Source organism: Anarrhichthys ocellatus, unplaced genomic scaffold (genome assembly GCF_004355925.1).
Source record: "Anarrhichthys ocellatus isolate YVR2014 unplaced genomic scaffold, GSC_Weel_1.0 scaffold2, whole genome shotgun sequence".
In the NCBI taxonomy this organism is placed as follows: Eukaryota; Metazoa; Chordata; class Actinopteri; order Perciformes; family Anarhichadidae; genus Anarrhichthys; species Anarrhichthys ocellatus.
In genome coordinates, this window is record NW_022280032.1 from 5,789,341 (window position 1) to 5,799,906 (window position 10,566).

Genomic DNA, 10,566 nt, shown 5'->3' on the forward strand with positions numbered 1-10,566 from the left:
CCCCCCCCTCTGGTAGCCGTCACAGCTGCTGAACGATTTCCTCTCACTGGGAGGCTCCTCCGAGTCACCGTGGCAGTGTCAAACGAGGCTCCTATTTAAGCTCATTAAATGTTTCCAAGAGAATAGGAAATCAATGGTGCATACCGGTGCGCGAGAACTTTTCTCTTAATTTAATTTCCCCTCCCCCTATCTGTTTGCACATCTCTCTCTCCTGTTTTTTTTCTCCCGTCATTCTCGCTTGTTCTTTGCAGCCCGTCGTTCTCCTTTAAGTGGTGGAGTTGGGGCGATGTGGGGCAACGGTTGCCTTCAGAAACCATTTCGGACTCGTATTTGTGACGGGCACCATGGTGTGAGGCTGCCCAGACTTTTCAGTTTTGTTTAGCCCTCACCACATGGAGGACAATCGACTTGAAAGTTTTGCTCACACTGACCTCAGCCCCGCAGTTTCAGCTTTTGTTTCAAGCGATGCTGTTAAGGGAACAGGTTTCGACTGGAACAGAATGCTGCTTTGAAAACGTGTAAGGGAGCAAGGCATGGGGATGCTTTGGATTGAGATGAACCCCAGTTTATACATACTCCCACCTCATGCTTCTTTCCTGTTTTGACTTCAACCTAACATCTCCTTTTTTGTCCATGTCTGTCTTTTGCTCATCAGAAGTTTTTCTTAGGTGTGTGTGCATGTCTGGCAGGGCTTTGTACTGTGTGAAACTATGCCTGGGGGCTGGGCCTACACCTTCTCTGGAGCTCCTGTAATTGCTCTTTTGGGGCCTTGTCTCTGGCTCCGAGCCCGTCTCCATCATTCTCACTCTGTCATTCTCCCTTGCTCTTTGGCCTCCTCCCTTCTTTTCTTTTTTTGTTTTGCCCTCACTCCGACCCCCTTCCCTCTCTTCTCTCCCTGCATGGCTCATTATGGCTGATCCCCACCTGCCCAATCTGGGAATTCTCTTTCCACACACTCGCATACACACAGAGCCACTCAGCAATTTTCAGAGCTGCCTGTCGCTCGGATAGTTTGTGTGCTATCTGCTATAAAACAGCTTTGCTAATACTGTTTGGCCGAGAAATGGAAACAATAGCGCCGTCACATTTTCTTCCCCCCTCCAACTGGTGCAAACAGACAGTTTCTCATCTCTGTCGTGGCTGTTTGGGCACCATTTTTAGTAAAGCCCTGGCCCTTCAATCCCCGGCTCCTGCCGTTGTATACACTAGCCTCAGGCTCCTATCCAAAGGCCTGGTCTTTTCCATTTCCATTCCAGCCCTCCTTCCAGCCTCTCACCCAGCTGCCTCACCATGCCTGTTCCCAGGCTAGGGGCCTTACTTTAAAGGATAATGGATTGGACCAGTTGCAGCTGCTCAGTAGCAGGGCACTATCATAGGAGTTATCTAAGGGCCTGAGTGGCCTGTGATGAATGGCTGGGAGCTGTGTCTCCACCGATCAATAAGCCACTAGCACACAGATGAGCTAGATGCCCCCTCGCTCTCCGTTCTCCCCGTCCACACATGCATCTCCCTCTCATAATATCCCACTATGTTTGTGAACTTTTCCCTCCAATTCATGGCCTGAATTGGGCCATTGATCTTTTATCCTCGACTTGTTTTAAATAAAGGGCCAGTATCTCCTCTCCACCCGAGCATGCAAGGTTTCTGACAGCACTTATTGCTACGCAGGCGGCAAAGCGCGCAAACATTACTTTAGCCTGATCGAAGGCCCGTAATCGGAGAGCAGGGAGAATGAGGAAAAGGGAGTATGAATCTGCTACTACCCCCACCCTGGTTTCCATCACAAGGTTGATGCAAGCAGAGCTCCCAGGTGGATATGCACACATGTAATGCAGACAAACACACACACACACGCATACACCAAACAGTCTTTCTGTCAGGCCTCATTGAGCGCAACCTGTCCCAAAGCACCCAAACAGCCCCACCCAATCTGAATTGAAATAGGATGCTGTCAGTTTACCCTCTCCTTTGTCTCATTGTTGTGCACACGTGTACGTGAGGTCTCTCCAGACCACCAAAGCGTGTACGTTGGTACTGCAGAACAACAGGTGTGTCATAGCTACTGTATGTGTTGGTTTTTGATCTGCTTTTTTTTTTTGCCGGCGAGGGATTTGCGATGAAAAGAGCGGACTGGAAATCTCTCTCTCCATCTCCTCTCCGGGGACTTTCAGTCGTCTGTATATTTGCCGCTTCTTCCTCGTCTCTCGCCTCTCCTCCCACTTCTCTAACCCGCAAGCTCTGATCTTCCCTCTAATCTGCCATTGTCTCTGTCACAAAGAGCAGATTTTTCAGCCTGGTAATTGCATGTCTGCTGGCCACCACACCTGTTGCTGTCAGTGCAGCGGTGTGGGAGAGAAGGGGGTCGCTACGCCCTCTGGCCTTCATGGTTCTAACCCCCTCACCACCACCACTACCAGGGAGGTGGGGGGTGTAATACACCATGCGTGTACATGTGTGGTATGGGGTGCTCTCACAGTTGATTGTGTTTACCTGCAACCTTGAGCTTCACCTCTAGCGTGCATGTGTGTCTTCTCAAACCTGGCCAGTGCTGATGCTTTTAACTCACTCTTTCTCTTTCTCTCTCTCCCTAATCCTCTCCTCCCCCTCTCCCCTGATCCAGAGCCCGGGCCCTTAATGAAGCTGGGGGTCAGCAGCAGTGTGCGGCTAATTGGCCAAGTTTGCCCGGGGCTCCGGCTGCCTGTGATTGAAGTGTCCAGCGAGGGCCCACTGTGCAGCCGCTGCTGCACCCTGTTCTGTTCCACTCCAACAGCCAAGACGCTCACTGCACCCCTGTCTGCGACTCCCTAGTGAGTAGCACCCGAGGTCATTCCATTTTCCTTTACACTCCCAATACTTTGTCCAGTTTTCGTTCTACTTGTATTATTTTCACCCAACGAAGAGTCCTCCGGCTCTGACTTTTCTCTGAATCACTTCTATATGTCTCTTCCTTCCCAAACTGTATTTTCTTTTTGCTAGACTAGACCACATTGGCTCTTAGCATTTCCTCACTTCTCTAGGCTTCTACCTCCCTCACACTCTTTCTCATCACTTGCCACTGTGGGATCCGGGCAATTACTACGGTCCCCCATTGGCCAACTGCCAGAAAAAAAACCCCAACAACTTCCAGCCCCTATTTCTCTCACTATGAGCCCAACAGTCCCAGCCCGGCCAAGCTGTACCACACTGCTCTGAGTTAACAGGAGTTGGAGGCGATGGAGGGGTGGGGGTGCCTCTAATTAATAGAGCCTCCACTTTCTACTCGTTAGGGCAGTCCTGGCTCCCATTGTTTGGCTGTCAGTACGAGAGTAGAGGTAGCAGGGCGATAGTGAACTCTGGGGAACGGACTGAGCAGATAGGGTGTACAAAGCAGAGGGAAGGGAGTGGGGCAATAGCTAACCATCCCACCGGGGAGACACACAGGCAAGGGTCAGCCCCCAAGTACCACAGTACACCAATGAAAACACATTTTTTTTTGTGATTGCGCTCATAGAAGTGGAACATTGCTGGCCAGTAAATGGTCAACACTGTGTGTTTGTGTGTCAGGAAACAATGGTCCAATTATAAGTCAAGTCCTGGCCTACAGCTTAGGGTAAGTTATATTCTGTCAAAACTTTATTTGCACACCGGTAGGTTTCTGTGCTTGTTTATTAAGGGCGGCAAGTAATTAAATTTGCTCCGATGCTCATTAAATGAAGATCCCCTGCAATTAACTGCTGATATAATCGTTTTATATAGACAGCTGTAAAAGCTTCTTCTGTTCATACTTCACTGAAGAGTTGGAACACGACCATGTTTAACCATGATTCACTCGGTCAATGAGGTGAATGAAAAGGTGAGGAATATTAACATGTAATTGCACAAGATGTACTGTATATACTATGTTTGGGTTTATTCACTGTTCATCATTTCCTCCTAAACGGTTTCTGCGGTGTACTTTAAAACCCAAAGCTGCCACAAAGCCTCAGGACTTGCTGGTTTTCTTAGTGTGCCTCACTCGTCCATCTGTGAAGGGTTTAGCTTGACAGGCGACTTCTTTTCTCACTCATCTTCTCCATAATCAGCCGCTTGCTTAGGTCATAACTCTTGTGCTCCACTTTCCATCACATTTCCTCCAGTATGTCTGCCAGCCTGCCCGCTGGTGTTAAAGAAACGCAAAATATGGCTCATTTGAAATGTAGGCTACCCCAGGTGGTTGTCCTAGCTGTGCTGAATTAATAGAAGTTGGGTGGAGACTCGAGCTACACTTGCGACTGAAAACACAGCACATTAAAAATGCACTCATCCTATTTTTAGAGTTTTGTTCACTGTTTTTGTCCCTTTGTTGTTCCCACGCTTCATCTCACATCCCAGAAGATAGTGTAAATGTCATGGTAATGACATGCTTTTTGGTATCCTTGAGGATTAGGAGGTGTCAGTCATTTCTCCCATGAGGCTTTGCTTTGGCACCACCCCGGTGCGAAGAGGTTCTTGGGGACGAATGAATTTGCACAAGAGCAAACAAATCTCTTGTTTTTGTCGTCCTTTATCTGCCGTGTTACTTTTAGAAACTTAACATTAATCGATGCAGTCAACTTTGCAGCTCCACATTCTTATTTGTGTTGGAGATGCTCATTTAGTTTACCTTTTTAAATGTGTTTCTTTGAAGGAAATGGCAAAAAAATTGGTAAACAAGACCATTTAATGGATAGTCGTACCTTTTGACGCGTAATATTTCAAAGAGGAAGCCCATACAAAATATTGTTTTTGAAAAAGGCTCCAAATTTGTTTAGAGTATTACTGACTGCGATACTATAACTTTTTGAATTTGGTTCATGTTAATCAAGTGAGGAGAAGAAAGCTGTCCAACATCAAAAGTCCTTTCTATGATATTTCAAATTAGTCCGAATTTAACTTTGCATCTCCAGAGATAAGAGTGAATAATTCATTTGTCAAACTGAATCAAAGTGATGATCCTTACTTCAATGTTTGTGTTCTTTGGAAACTGAAATTGTCCCAATGATTTGTCGAATGACAATGTGTCATGTAATCTAAAGCTCATTGCTATAAGGTTAAATAACTTCCAGGTCATGTGGTATATTTATTTTTCTCGTTAACTGTACAGTCATTTCTGTTCTCTCTGCGGTGATAAATGTATAATTAAATTCCAGGCTTTCTAAATTCCTCATCACCAAAGTATTGCAGTACTCTAAACTAAAAATGCTGCTAGCGCCCTCCAGACGTACCTGCCAGATGATAAACCTAAATCACCGCAGGCCAACACAGACACGGGGCCCTCATCACCTGCCTACGTCTATCAAATGCCATGTCCGTGCGGTACCAAAATAATATAAAACACCTTGTTCCTGACTCATCACCCCACCTCCTCCAAGCTCCCCCATCTCCAACGTGGAAGGGCAGCCCTCCAGTTTTCCATCGCCCCCTGTGAATGTCCAAGCTGTCGAGGCTGACTGGGCTGAACGTTTTCTTGCCAGGGCACAGTTGGAACAGATCCGGCCTCCGGGCCACATATACTGCTCCACTCCAGCCCCTGCAAACAAAGCCTGCCCTGCACAACTGTCATCTAAATGCTAAGCGCTTTGGATCGTTACGGTAGATTCCTTTTGTACATACTTAATCATTTTTTGAGACGGCTTGTCCTTTAAAAGCCTTACATGCTTTGCAGCTTGCTGAGCATGAGCTGCTGTTTGAGCAGGTTTTGTTATCAATAGAGAAATAGTCTTTTGTTAATCAACAAGGTGTATGATTGCAGAAATCTGTAAAGACCATGCAGGTGTTTTTGTGTGGTTCCCCTATTTGAGGATTATGGGCTGTTTTTTTTACTCTGAGGCATAGTTTTTTGGAGCAACAAAGTATTGCAATGGTATATCTTTCAGATGATGGTATAAGAACTGTCTGCCAAGTTAATCGTCCATCTGCACCCTTGGGGGGCTGAGAAATGTGGCCGTCAGGCTTTACGGGAACATAAGCTAAACAGTCCGGCCCACTTTAAGGGGAGGCACGTAGAGAGACAGACTCCAGACGAGCCTCTCAAACTGTTTCATATCAAATCCACAGACATACAAATCTCCACAATGATCTGCCAAGTTCCTGCAGAATTCACTGGAGCAGGGATAGCAGAATTTCACACCCGTGCCCCGAGCCCCCTCTCCCCTCCTCTCAGCCGTCACTGGACGACGCTTGGCAGCAGAGGGTGATGAGAAACATCTGCGAAAGTCGGTGTGTGTGTGCGAATGGTTGAATACACTCGCCAGATACAAAAAAAGTTTTTATGTTTTTTTTTATTTTTGGAGGCATCTTTTACATGTCAGCAGACAAGTCAATTATTGTAACATAGATATCACAGTGGATGAAATATGAAAATAGATACAACATGCAAACTGTTTTAGTAGTTAAAGGCTCCAGGGCTGATTTTTTTATTTATTTTTTTTTTTATCGATTCTGCAGCTCTGTTGGCAGATAAACGAGCAGGAGCAAGTGGGAAAAGAAGAGATGATAATGCACTTCCTTTTGTAGCTAAATTACTTCCTGTGGCTGGCAAAGAGGAAGTAGAGGCAGCCCCCTATTGCTGACATTTTCCTATTTTTACTCATTTGTCTTGACAATAGCAATGTTGTGTTTGCATGCTGACTAATTGTCAGGAAAAAAACTAAGAAACAATGATTCAGCAGGTCCTCCGGATGCTCCTGTGCAGCTGCCAGAGATGTGACTGCTCAGAGTCACTGAAGTCTCTTTTATTTGGGTGTGCTGAGCATTATAAATAATGAAATGGAGCCAGTAATTGGTGGTTCTTGGTAATTAGGACCAAGCTGTCAGCTAGCAAAGTTGCAGCCTGATGGTGGTGCAGCAAGGGCAGTAATTACTATTATCTATGGGGGTTGTTGACGTAACAATAATCCCATTGTTAACCAGGATAGGGGAGCTTATGTTTACTGTCCCCATTTTTAAGAGGTTCATCCACAATAATGCAGCTGACATAAATCCTTAAGTATTTGAGTTAATGTCTGTCAAGCTAACACAAACATAAACGTAGAGGGAGACCCCGTGGCCTTCAATTTTCTACTTGGTGACGAAGCGTGTCCATATATTTCCACAAGTTAAACAGTTGGACTTTTCCCCTGCAAGCGGTGTGACGCCCAACCATAAACGGCATTATCAACTATCTCAGCAGGTTTTCTAATTCCCCTGTAATCCTGTCATTTCATTCATGGATACCGCCTGGGTTATTCTGGGCCCGGAGCATATCTGCCCGCCTGTCTCTGCTCCTCTGTGTGCGAGATTGGATTTCCCAACTCCCCTTCTGCTCCGCCTTGACACACACACACACACACACACACACACACACACACACGTTCATGCCCAAGTGTTTGCTCATCTCTTGTCAGATCCCCATAGTGTAAATAGGCTGGTCAGACCTGATGATGTATAGGGTAGAGGACAATGGCACCGTATACCGTGTAGGGGATGAGTCCTAGTTGCAGATATTTACTCGCCCTCGCTGAAGTGAAATTCTGCTCTTCTGGCTCAAGACTTACAAGCACAGCATTTGCCCCATGAGATGAAGCAAGCTAATGGCCTCAAAAGCAGAGTACCCAGGTGACATCTCCTCCTCCTGAAATCCATGCAAAGTAATGAACCTGCCGGAGACTCGCATGACTTTATGCAAGAAAGTGTGATTATCGGGTGATTTGAAGGGGGCAGCTTGGGGACGTGAGGGTGAGTAAAAGGCAGGCAAGTTGCTGTTTTCCTCCATACTGTAGCACACAACACGCAAATTGCATCTGCTCTGAATTAAACATGTGGCTCGTTGCTTGAGGCGTGATGGACATTTATACATATTGCTAGGCAGAGAAAATGGCTTTTTCAATAGGTTATTTATAGTAAAGACATTGTATTCATTTGATTATAATAAAACATCCATTAGACTCTGAGTGAACGGCATGGGGAGGTGAGGCCGGCAGAGTGCAGCTCAATGAAATAACAATTGTGCGTCTGCCCTAAATGAGCCAAGGAAAAGAGCGGGTTCCTGCAGATATTAGTTTCCTTTGTAGGGGTGCTCGGATCCGGTGATATGCTTCGTGAGGAGTAATAAAGAAATATATCTGTTTTTATTGTGCCTTGGCGACAGAGTTATGTTTAGAGCTAGTATAAAGAGCTGGAACATGGCGTAAAATGATATTATGGCCCATTAGGTGGGGGCCCGAGCTAAGCGTCGCTAGCGGTAACTGAGGACTGGGGGTAATGGGGCCGCAGCGTATTGTCTGTGATCTGCTCTTTCATTTCTCACTGATTGAATCGTCTACAACACTGGCACTCCATCTCCTGGGGAACCGGAGTAGACGAGGTGATTTTGGCTGAAGACATCATTCAGTCAAACCTGGGAGATAAGAGAATGGGGTGGGGGAATTGGAAGGAAAGCATTCTGTGAAATGTGAAGGAAAGGTGACGTTCAGGAATAATTGCTCGATTGTTGTGTGGAACACAACACATGGTGTGTAAGGGTTTATTTTTTGATTTAGACATAATCTTGTTCTTTATTGCTGCGCATAGGGTCTCTCGCAGCAAAACAATAAACATGTTTTATTTTAGTTGGATTGTGAACAGGGGAACATATATCAGTGCTTCTGCTCTCCTCACGTGGTTTAGCTCTGCTTATGCTTCACTACGGCCTGAACCAATGCTCTCAAGTCACGTGACCTTATATCTCGGTCTCTCTGGTCTGGATCTCTACAGAGCTGGCCTTCTACTGCTGGGGCTTTTCCCAGTGGATATCAATGGAAGGGGTTAGGATCAAATTAAGGTGCTAGCTGGCAGAACCTTTAACGTGCCCTTCCCTTAGGACCCACTCCAGCTAGACATACAGTGAGGATATAAAGGGTCTGCAATGGTTGAGAAGCAATAAATTAGCCTACCTAGCTCGAGGCTCGTCTACACCCACAGCTCGCCTGTAAACTCGGCTTCACCTCTCGTCCTTGTCAAAGCTACACCCTTCCAGTGTTGAATAGGCGAGACATTGTGTTGAGCGGCATAGTTTATCTGCTCTCCTGCGCAGCCGGCACGGGGGCTCGGGAAGTAATCTGAACCACGCAGGCAAAGAATTCCAGGCATCCTGAATGGAACCAGATGTGTGTTTTTGTTCACTCTTGTCTCATGCATGCTCGTGGTGACTTGCACACAGGACACAGACATACGTGAGCGTGCTTCTGGGGGTGCACACACACACACACACACACACACACACACACACACACACAAGCCTAGAATAACAAAACTCCTGCAGCGCAGTCTGGCTTTCATAACAGAAGCAGATGATATGATAAGAAACGGGATCAGCCAGAAATGGCCACTGCAGGCTTGTTTATGTCAGCGCGCCCCCCCCCCCCCTCCACACACACATAGATTAGCACTCAGATTGTGATGCCTCTACATGTTTGTACACGTCTGCCTGTATTGACCCAGGGATGAGCAACACGCATATCTCCATCATCATTTCCTAAAAGGTTTCCCTCATACTTTTTTTCTTTTTTTTTTTTTTTTTTTTTTTTTTTTGTAATAAAGATCTTTTAGAAGTGAAAATAGTGATCTGAAACCTCAGAGGAAGGGTGGTTCAAAATTACCAAGAAAAAGACTGTGTTGTATTATATTTTCTGAAATTTACAAAGAAAAAACTGGACTTGCCATTCCAAACAATTATTCTGTAATGCATCAAGGGAACACTGAGGCCATTATACAAGGGAGGGACGGATACCTGACTCGAGTATGATTTATAGCCAGAGAGAAAGTTATAGTTAGACGTTGCTGCAAAGTCCAAAGGCAGAGGAGTGCCTTATTTTTTCAGGAAATCCCCTCAATGGATCAATTCATAGAATGAATTGAGATGTCAAACAAGTAGTAGTGTCCTTTTTCAAGATGGATGTTTTGACTGGTCATAGCAGAAAAAAGGACAGTTGTAACAAACAATATTAATGATAGCTCTGCTCTATTCAAGTATCCCAGTGAGCCACCAAGCACAACACCAGATAACTAGAACTGGAACACTTATTGATTATACTGTATGTCAACATGTCTGTCAACAAAAGTTCTACAGGTATTTACATGTCTGATTGCCCTCTGACAGCTATTTGTCCTATGTTGTGTTGTTTTTTTGGTCACATGTTGCTGCTGCTGTAAAATTGGAAGTCTTTGTAAAAATCAAAGTGTCAAGAAATGGTTAACGTCACCAGCTGGTTTCTGGCATTACACCCACATTGCATAAGTGTTGACCCCGAGGCCGTGGTTAAAGCACTTAGATGCTTCCGCCAGCAACACACAAAAGCTTTTCAAATCTATTCCACGTCCAAAGACGCGTTTCTCCTTCTTCTTGGTTCCGCTGTACTATCAAAGGACGTGGTGTTCATCGGCCAGCGTTATTGCTGGCAGGAATGTGTGACTAAGTGTGTGCTTGTTGCCTGAACATGTAGGCCCGTATCTGCCATCACCACAGGAAATGACCAGCCGTTTTCTTTGAAGTCCCAGCTGAGTTTTTCATTATTCCCACTATCTCCAGAGACACAAGGCGACAGACCCCTT

General features: G+C 45.7%; 1 protein-coding gene across 5 annotated transcripts in view; it reads left to right on the top strand.

The window, feature by feature from the left end:
• plxnb2b (plexin b2b) overlaps positions 1–10,566 on the top strand; it is a 109,686-nt gene that overhangs the window by 20,335 nt on the left and 78,785 nt on the right. For 2 of the 5 annotated variants that reach the window (XM_031858645.1, XM_031858661.1), the window contains exon 2: positions 2,621–2,807. The exons of 2 other annotated variants lie outside the window; for them this stretch is intronic. The gene's annotated coding sequence lies outside the window, so the exon portion shown is untranslated. Of the gene's footprint in view, positions 1–2,620; positions 2,824–10,566 lie in introns of all 5 variants that reach the window. One more of the 5 variants, XM_031858654.1, reaches the window with a different exon arrangement.